The sequence below is a fragment of the Rhinatrema bivittatum genome, chromosome 10 (genome assembly GCF_901001135.1).
Source record: "Rhinatrema bivittatum chromosome 10, aRhiBiv1.1, whole genome shotgun sequence".
Classification (NCBI taxonomy): Eukaryota; Metazoa; Chordata; class Amphibia; order Gymnophiona; family Rhinatrematidae; genus Rhinatrema; species Rhinatrema bivittatum.
The window spans coordinates 54,940,149-54,948,124 of NC_042624.1; positions in this window are offsets into that span (position 1 = coordinate 54,940,149).

Consider the following 7,976-nt stretch of genomic DNA (forward strand, 5'->3'; position numbering starts at 1 on the left):
TTGTGGCCCCCAGTGATGGGGGCCACAATGGCTCCCTCAATTGCCAATTTGTTCATGATGCAATTTGAGCAACAATGGATAAAGAAATCCCCGTTTATAGAGAAGATCAAGTTCTATAAAAGATATATAGATGATGTCTTCATTTTATGGAATGGCAATGAGGCAGAACTTGAATCCTTTAGTAAGTGGATTAACATTTGTGATGATAATATACAGTTCACAATGAGTTATGATTTTACTAAGATCTCCTTTCTGGATATATTAATTGAAAAACTTGACAACAGATGAGTGGTGACCAGTGTTTATAAAAAGAAAACTGACAGGAAGACTCTGCTCATTATAGTAGTGCACATCCTTTACCTTTAAAAATAGCTTACCGGTTTCTCAATTTCTAAGATACAGGTGAAATTGCACAGATAAAGCAATTTATCGACAAAAATCATAAGAACTGATATCTGCATTTACAATGAGAGGGTATCCTTCCAGGAGCATAAAGAATGCTTTCAAGAGAGCACTATATTATGACAGAGATGCTTTATTGACACCAAATAAAAAACAAGAAGATGTTGATGTAGCTATGTGTGTATCAAAATACTCTCCAATATCAAGGAAAATAGTATTTGGGAACATTGGCAGATAATAAAAATGATACCAGCCCTAGAGAATTTGGATTTCCGCATGGCATTCTCAAGAAGTAAAAACCTAAAGGAGATTTTATGCCCAGCGGTGTTGCCAGACAAAAGAAAGGAAATAAGTACATTAGATGATAGGAATTTATTGGGACATTTTAAATGTGGTCAATGTCTGATTTGTGAACAAACCCTGCAAATTAAAGAATATACTAGTTTAGTAACTGGATATGTATATAAACTCCAACATTTTACTAATTGTTTAACAACTCATGGGATATATATTATTACGTCTGTGCAAAAACATCTATGTTGGACAAACTTCCAGATCTTTAAAACAACGTATTGGAGAGCATAAAAGTTGTTTACGGAATAACAGAGAAACTGCTCCCATTGTGTCACATTGTCTCAGAGAGAACCATCAAATAAAATATCTGAAGTGATTTGCAATAGACCATGTTGTAAAAAATGTGAGAGGAGGAAATCATAAACAACTTCTTTATCAAAGGGAACAACAGTGGATTTTTAAGTTATGTGCTGAAGAACCAGTAGGTCTTAACAGTAAATTAGAATGGAGTACTTTAATTTGAATCAACTTTACATATATAAAAGACTGTAGTCGACAGAATTAAGGTCTGGATTTATCAAAATGCAGTAAGTACCGCATGCGATAGCAAAAGGGGCGTGATTTATGCAAAAATTCAGTTTATCGCAATTTGCGCTAATTAGCTATGTGAAGAGCATTTTTGAGAGAGAGAGAGAGAGACTGGCCATAATGTCATTCCCCAGAGGTATTTGTATCCCTATGGTAGGCCCACCTAGTAACTCGAGATGGGGTTTAGGTATGAGTGTAGGGGGTTAGGGGTCACTTTGACATTCTATGTGACATGTACGAATAGAACAGTGGTCTCTTGTGAAGATTTGATGACCTTCGGAGTGAGGAAACTCACTCCAAGATGAGATTTGTGCAGTGTTCTCTCAACCTAGCTTGATGGACTCTCTACCTGGGTAACATCAAGCTAGATGGAGAGAATATTGCCCAAATATTGCCCTCGCTGGACCACCAGGGGCTTTTGGCAAGTCTTGGGGACCCTCCTGACCCCCACAAGACTTGCCAAAAGTCCAGCGGGGGTCCGGGAGCGACCTCCTGCACTCGGACCGTCGGCTGCCAGTATTCAAAATGGCGCCGATAGCCTTTGCCCTTACTATGTCACAGGGGCTACTGGTGCCATTGGTCAGCCCCTGTCACATGGTAAGAGCACAAGATGGCGCCGGCCATCCAGTGCTCCTACCATGTGACAGGATCCAGCCAATGGCACGGATACCCTGTCACATGGTAAGGGCAAAGGGCCATCAGCGCCATTTTGATTAGTGGCAGCCGACAGCTCGGGAGCGGGAGGACGGCCCGGAGCAGGAGATCGCTCCCGGGACCCCCACTGGACCACCAGGTACCTGTAAAAAGTTTCTTTTTTGGGGGGGGGAAGCTAAGGGGTTACTTTTAAAGGGTCGGGGTGGATTTTTTGTTTATCGGCTGGGGCGCAGCCGATAAACAAAACGCGATTGGGCCCGATGGAAAAAACCCCACATGTGAATCGGAACCGGAATCCGAACCGATTCCAGTTCCGATTCACATCTCTAATATACATGCCGCAGGAGGAAAGGGGTACGCATTGAGTTAAAGAAGCGGTAAGGATCGGTAAAAACAGATAGTGAATTGAGGGTTAGACTTACGCGGCGAAATTGTGAGTACACAGCAGGTTAGAAATGGGGTAACTGCGGCCACGCTTTACTGTATCGGCCTGTGAGTTTGTGTGTCCAGAGCTGAGCCTGACCTGTGGCCCCTCACAGGACTTCCCCCCGTGGGCGTGGTCAGCTGCCACAGTGTCCAAGAGTCCACCCAAACCTCACTAACTATAACAGTCACTTACCAAAATTAGTCCCCTTCTCCTTTAAGAGGTTCAATGCACTGAACTGATGAATGGAGCACAACTCTCAAAAGCTTGTCAGAAAATGTATTAAATTAGTCCAGTGGTTCCTAAATCTGTCCTTTGGGATCCCCTGCCAGCTGCATTTTCAGGATATCAACAATTAATGTGCATGAGATACGGTGCTTTGCAAAAGTCACATTCTGCAAATACAAATCAAAATGCATTAAAGTGGGAGTTTGTTTCACTGACCTACACAACATAGTCTACACTTCATCATAAAAGAACAATTATAGAAATATTCTGAAAGCAAGTCAGAATTTTAAAAAAAGTATTCTTTGAATAAGTCTTCACACCCTTTGTCACAGCAAACCCAAATTAGCTCTGGTTCAAACAAATAACCTTAACAAAGTCCATATTGTTAAATAGAACCCATTAGTGCCAAAAGTTGAGTTGATTTGAATACTCTTAACTCTTATCCCCCCCCCGGTTAGAGGTACAATTTCCCCCGCTCTCCCCACCAGAGCTCAGAGGTTTCAGGGCAGAGCATAGGCACAGGATCCCTTTATTTCCTCCTGTTTACTTATCAGTTGCTTTAACCAGCTGATTTTAGCTATGCATAATCTTTCTTCTGCAGCACTCTGATAAAGTGCCAGAAATTTCTACTACTTTTACAGCAAGAGGGTGGGGTCGCCTGCAGCAGCCTCCACCCTCTCTAGGACATAAATATATGATTTGAATACTCCAGGATGAAGAACCCAGCTGTTTCTGTTGTATGAAGTGAATTTGAAGGAATGGTCAAGCCATGCCAAACAAGGAGCTGCCAAAAGAACTCCGAGATAATGTTTTTCAAAGGTACAGACTGGGGGGAAGGCTAGAAGAAAATTGCAATGTGTTTGAACATCCCTTGGGGCACTGTCATGTCCAATACTATAAAGCGGGAACAGTTTGTCACCACCAAGACATCGCTGCAATTAGGCCATCCCTCCAAATTCAGTAGCCATGGGCTAAGGAAACTGCTGTGGGAAGTCACTGTCGGGTGCAAAATTACTTTAAAAGAATTATGGTTATGGTTATGTTATGTTATGGTTAATGTTATGGTTATGTTATGGTTAATGTTAAAACCCTATGTTCCATGTAAACCCATTTGATATGATTTGTATCATGAATATCGGTATATAAAAGTACTAATTAAATAAAATAAATAAATAAACTACAGTGGCTGAGACTGGGGAAAATGTTGACCATTCAACAATTTCAAGATTACTCCACAAACATGGCCTCTAAGGGAGGGTGGCAGAAAGGAGGCCACTGATGGAGAAAAGCCAGATGATGTGCTGTATAGCGTTTACAAGGAAACACTTAGGGGACACTGCACGCATGTGGGAGAAGGTTTTGTGGTCTAATGGGACTAAAGTGGAACTTCTTGGTCTCAATGCTAAGGGATGTTTGTGGCAAAAACCCAACACAGCACATCACCCCGCTAACATCGTCCCTACAGTAAAGCATGGTGGTGGTGGTGGTGGTGGCATTATGCTGTGGAGATGCTTTGCAGCAGCTGGGGCAGAGAGGCTTGTGAAGACTGAGGAAAGATGGATGGTGCAAAGTCAGGCAAATCCTGGAACAAAATCTATTTTAGTCCGCCATAGACCTGGGATTGGGGAGAAAATTCACCTTTCAGCAACACTGGAGTGCCTCGGCAAGAAGAAAGCGAATGTCCTTGAGGGGCCCAGTCAAAGCCTAGACCTAAATCCAATAGAAAATCTCTGGCAAGTCATGAAGATGGCAGTCCACAATCTCGTCAGTTTGAAAGAGGAATGGGCAAAAACTGCACCATCCTGCTCTGCAGTTGGTAGATATTTATCCTAAACGACTCATGGCTATTATTGCTGCACAAGGGGCACCCACCGAGTATTGAATGAAGGGATGTGAAGATTTATGCAATCAAGACTATATTTTATTCTTAATTACTTTTGGAATATTACTATATTTATTCTTTCATGATGAAAGTATAGAGTATAGTGTGTAAATCAGTGAAACACATTTCAGCTGTAATGCTTTCTGATTTGTACTTTTTAGACAGCAGAATGTGGAAAATATAGAAGGGTGTGAAGACTTTTACAAGGCACTGTGTATTCCCATGCACTGTTTCAGTTATATGCAGATATATCTCATACATATTCATTATGGATATCCTGAAAATCCAACTGGCTGGGAGTCTTGAGGGAAAGTCTGGGAAGGGAACCACTGAGCTGGTCCAAGGAAGAGAGAGGTTAATCTGCAGCATTCAACTCCTCTGACACCTGTTTCCACCATTTCTTCTCCTCTTTTTGGAAAAGATTAAATGTAAGATCTTGGTCCTTTAGCAGAGACGAGAACCTGTACAATGTGGGTGTGTGTGGGAGAGTGGGAGAAGAGGACATGGAACTGCCTGAACCCTGACAAAATCAGGAGCATTAAACCAACTGAAAATAAAAATCACTCACATCCTTTTATTTCTAGGCACCACACTACTTCGGTAAAAAAATAACATAGAACAAAAGAGACATTTCAACCTACTCAACAGGTCGACATGCCCTGTAAGGGTGTAAAGAGGAATTACATGCTGCTTCCCTATTGCAATTTAAATTCCTTAGTGTAGCTCTTAAAACCACACTGCTAGCATTCTCCGATCTCTTTCATAGACCCAACCCTGCTGTAAGCTGGAGGTGAGTAAACACGCTAATTAAAGAAAAAACAGTTACTGAATTATGAACTTTTATGAAGGGTCAGTAGCCAAGCTTGATGACTGGTGCTCACCGTGCAGACCTGTGCTCATTCAACCTTTTATTTGAAAAAGGGAACTAAGAATATGTCTGACAAAGCAATGTGGTAAAACCAAGTCCAGTTAAGAAAGAAATGGTACCAGCTAGCAGCCCCAAAGCATGAACAAATGACATTTAATGTAATGGGGTTTTTTTCTGCTGAGGGCAGAAAACACTATGCAGAAATCCCCTCAGAAAACAGGTTTATTTTTAGGCCTGATAGTTCCTCTCTTCTCCTGCTTCCAATTCATTTCAATCCTAGCATCATGAGCCTTCATTCCAGCTGTGTAAATTTTGCCCAAGCAGCCACTGCAGTGCAGGAGGGAGGCCCAAGGAAGAAAGAGGTTTGCTAGCAGCGATTCCCAGAGCTTCTGAAATGGATTTCCCCCTCTCAAAATTGTTGCTTAGGGGCCTTGACCCACCCACTGTTCCCAGTTTGAGTATTGCAGCAATACTCCTGAGGCAGAGAGTCACGCACCAGAGCTCCTTCTGGAACTGTTGCACTCGCTGCTCACGGGCCCCGACCGCGAGCAGCCTCACTCAACCTCTGGCCTGACTCCGCCAGCCCCCTGCTCCCGATGCGATTCAGATTCCGCAGCCGCTGCTGCCCCTGCTGTTGGCTGCTCCTGTGCAGCCCAGATGCCGCCAATGCCTCTGGGCCCTCTCCTGTGCCCCGACGCTGCAGCTGCTAGCCAGACCAGGTTTCCTGTGCGGCAGGGGTGCCTCTGCTGACGTCATGCTTCGCGGCAGGGTAGGTCGCCGCTGACTCCTCTTCACGGCATGGAGCCACTGCCGGGATGCTTCTCTTTGCGGCCCTGGTGCCACTGCTGCTGTGCTTCACTTCTTCGCGGCAGGAACGCTGCCGACACTGCTGCTCTGCCGATCCCTGGGCCCTGCTTAGGCATGAGCGTGCACGCCGCTTCTGAATATTTAAAGGGCCAGTGGTGGGAAAAGTCCCACGGCCCCAACGGATGATGTCATCAGTCTGTGCCATGTCCAGCCCTATAAAAGAGCTCTGCTTGCTCTCCTCGGGGCCTTCACATGGATCTTCACGGTTGTCTGTGGTCTCTTCGCCATGCAAAGTTATTCATGGTCTTCGCCTGTTTTGATGGTCTTCCTGTTTGATGTTCCTGGTCTCCTGTGGACATTCCTGGTCTTCTTCCATGTTGGAGCTCCTTTGTTGCTTGTTCTATGTTCCTGATGTGCCAGCCTCCGGCTCTTTGTCCTGCTTCCAGGTTTCCTTCTTGTCCACTTTTCCTAGCGTGCCACCGTCATGGTCTGTGACCAGCCCATGGGGGGGCTGTGTATGGTGCTTCGTGGCACAAGGCTGTCTTCATGTCTGCAGCACAAGTCTCCGGAAGGCCCTTGCTTTTAACGTCGAGGTCTGTTCCTGAATCCAAGTTCTAAATCCTGAGTCTTGAATCCTGTTCCTGGTCTTAGGAATTCCTTGCTCTTGCTTCCGTCCATGCCCTAGACTCAAGCCAGAGCCTGCTCTGCTTCAGCGTGGTCCGCGACCAGCCATGGGCGGCTGCGTAGGGCGTGCCATGGTGCAGGCCTCTCCTGAATCTTTGTCATGTTTCCAGCTTCAAGTCTTCATCTTCTCATCTGGAATCTGCTTCACTTCTGGTGAGGTCCGCAACCAGCCATGGCGGCTGTGTAGGGCATGCTGTGGTGCAGTTCTCAACCCGTACTAGTGCCTGAATCCTTAATCCGAACCTGAGTCTTCCACGTTCCTTGAGTCCTCATCTGAGTCTTCCAAGTTCCTCGAGTCTTCGTCCAGTTCCACCTCATCTTGATCCTGCCCTCAGCCTTCATCTGGCCTCACACACTCATTGTTCCCAAGTGGCAGGTCCAGAAGGGCTACAGAGTGGCTGGAGGGCTACTCTTGAGACCAGCATTGCGTTTCTGGGTCTCACTTGTGTGTGTAGGTCCAGTGGAGGTCTGAGCTTGCCTTGTATCAGTTCCTGTGAAGTTCCACACCTCTATTCTAGTCCAGCCTTATTCCAGCTCCAGCCTGTGCTTGGGCACTCTCACCTCCCATGGTGTGTGCCTTGGGGCTCCTCCCTGAGCTGCGCCATGGTCTAAGGGCTCACATTTCTCCAGAGCAAGCGACTGCACCCCTGCATTCGCAACAAGGAACCCTGTATTATGGGCTCTAAATCTGGTTGCTCTTAATAATGACCACAACTCCACCATCCCCTCTGCAGCATCTCTGGCTCCAGATAACCCAGGGTTTAAAAATCCAGGTCCAGGATTGAACTAGGGACCTTCCTCATGAAACTGTATGGCACTCATCGCTGAGCCTGCTCTCCTCAGGAAAGTTTTATCTAACCAATATTTGAAATGAATCCTTAATTTGAAACATATTTTCATGAAGATGCCCTGGGCTTCCCTTTGTCTTTCAGGAGTATTTCATTGATGCAAAGCACCTCTTGCAGTTGCTGTATCTGCCGGAAAGTAGGTTGCTGGGGAGCGGGAGGGTATCTTTCTGAAGTGGGATCCCTCCTGTCAAATCAGTGAAAGGAGAGCCATGAGGCAGGAAAATGGGACTTCCGAGGACTATGAAATGGGAGGAATGGACAGAAATTAGTAAGGCCTGGTTGGATAGGAGGTTATCA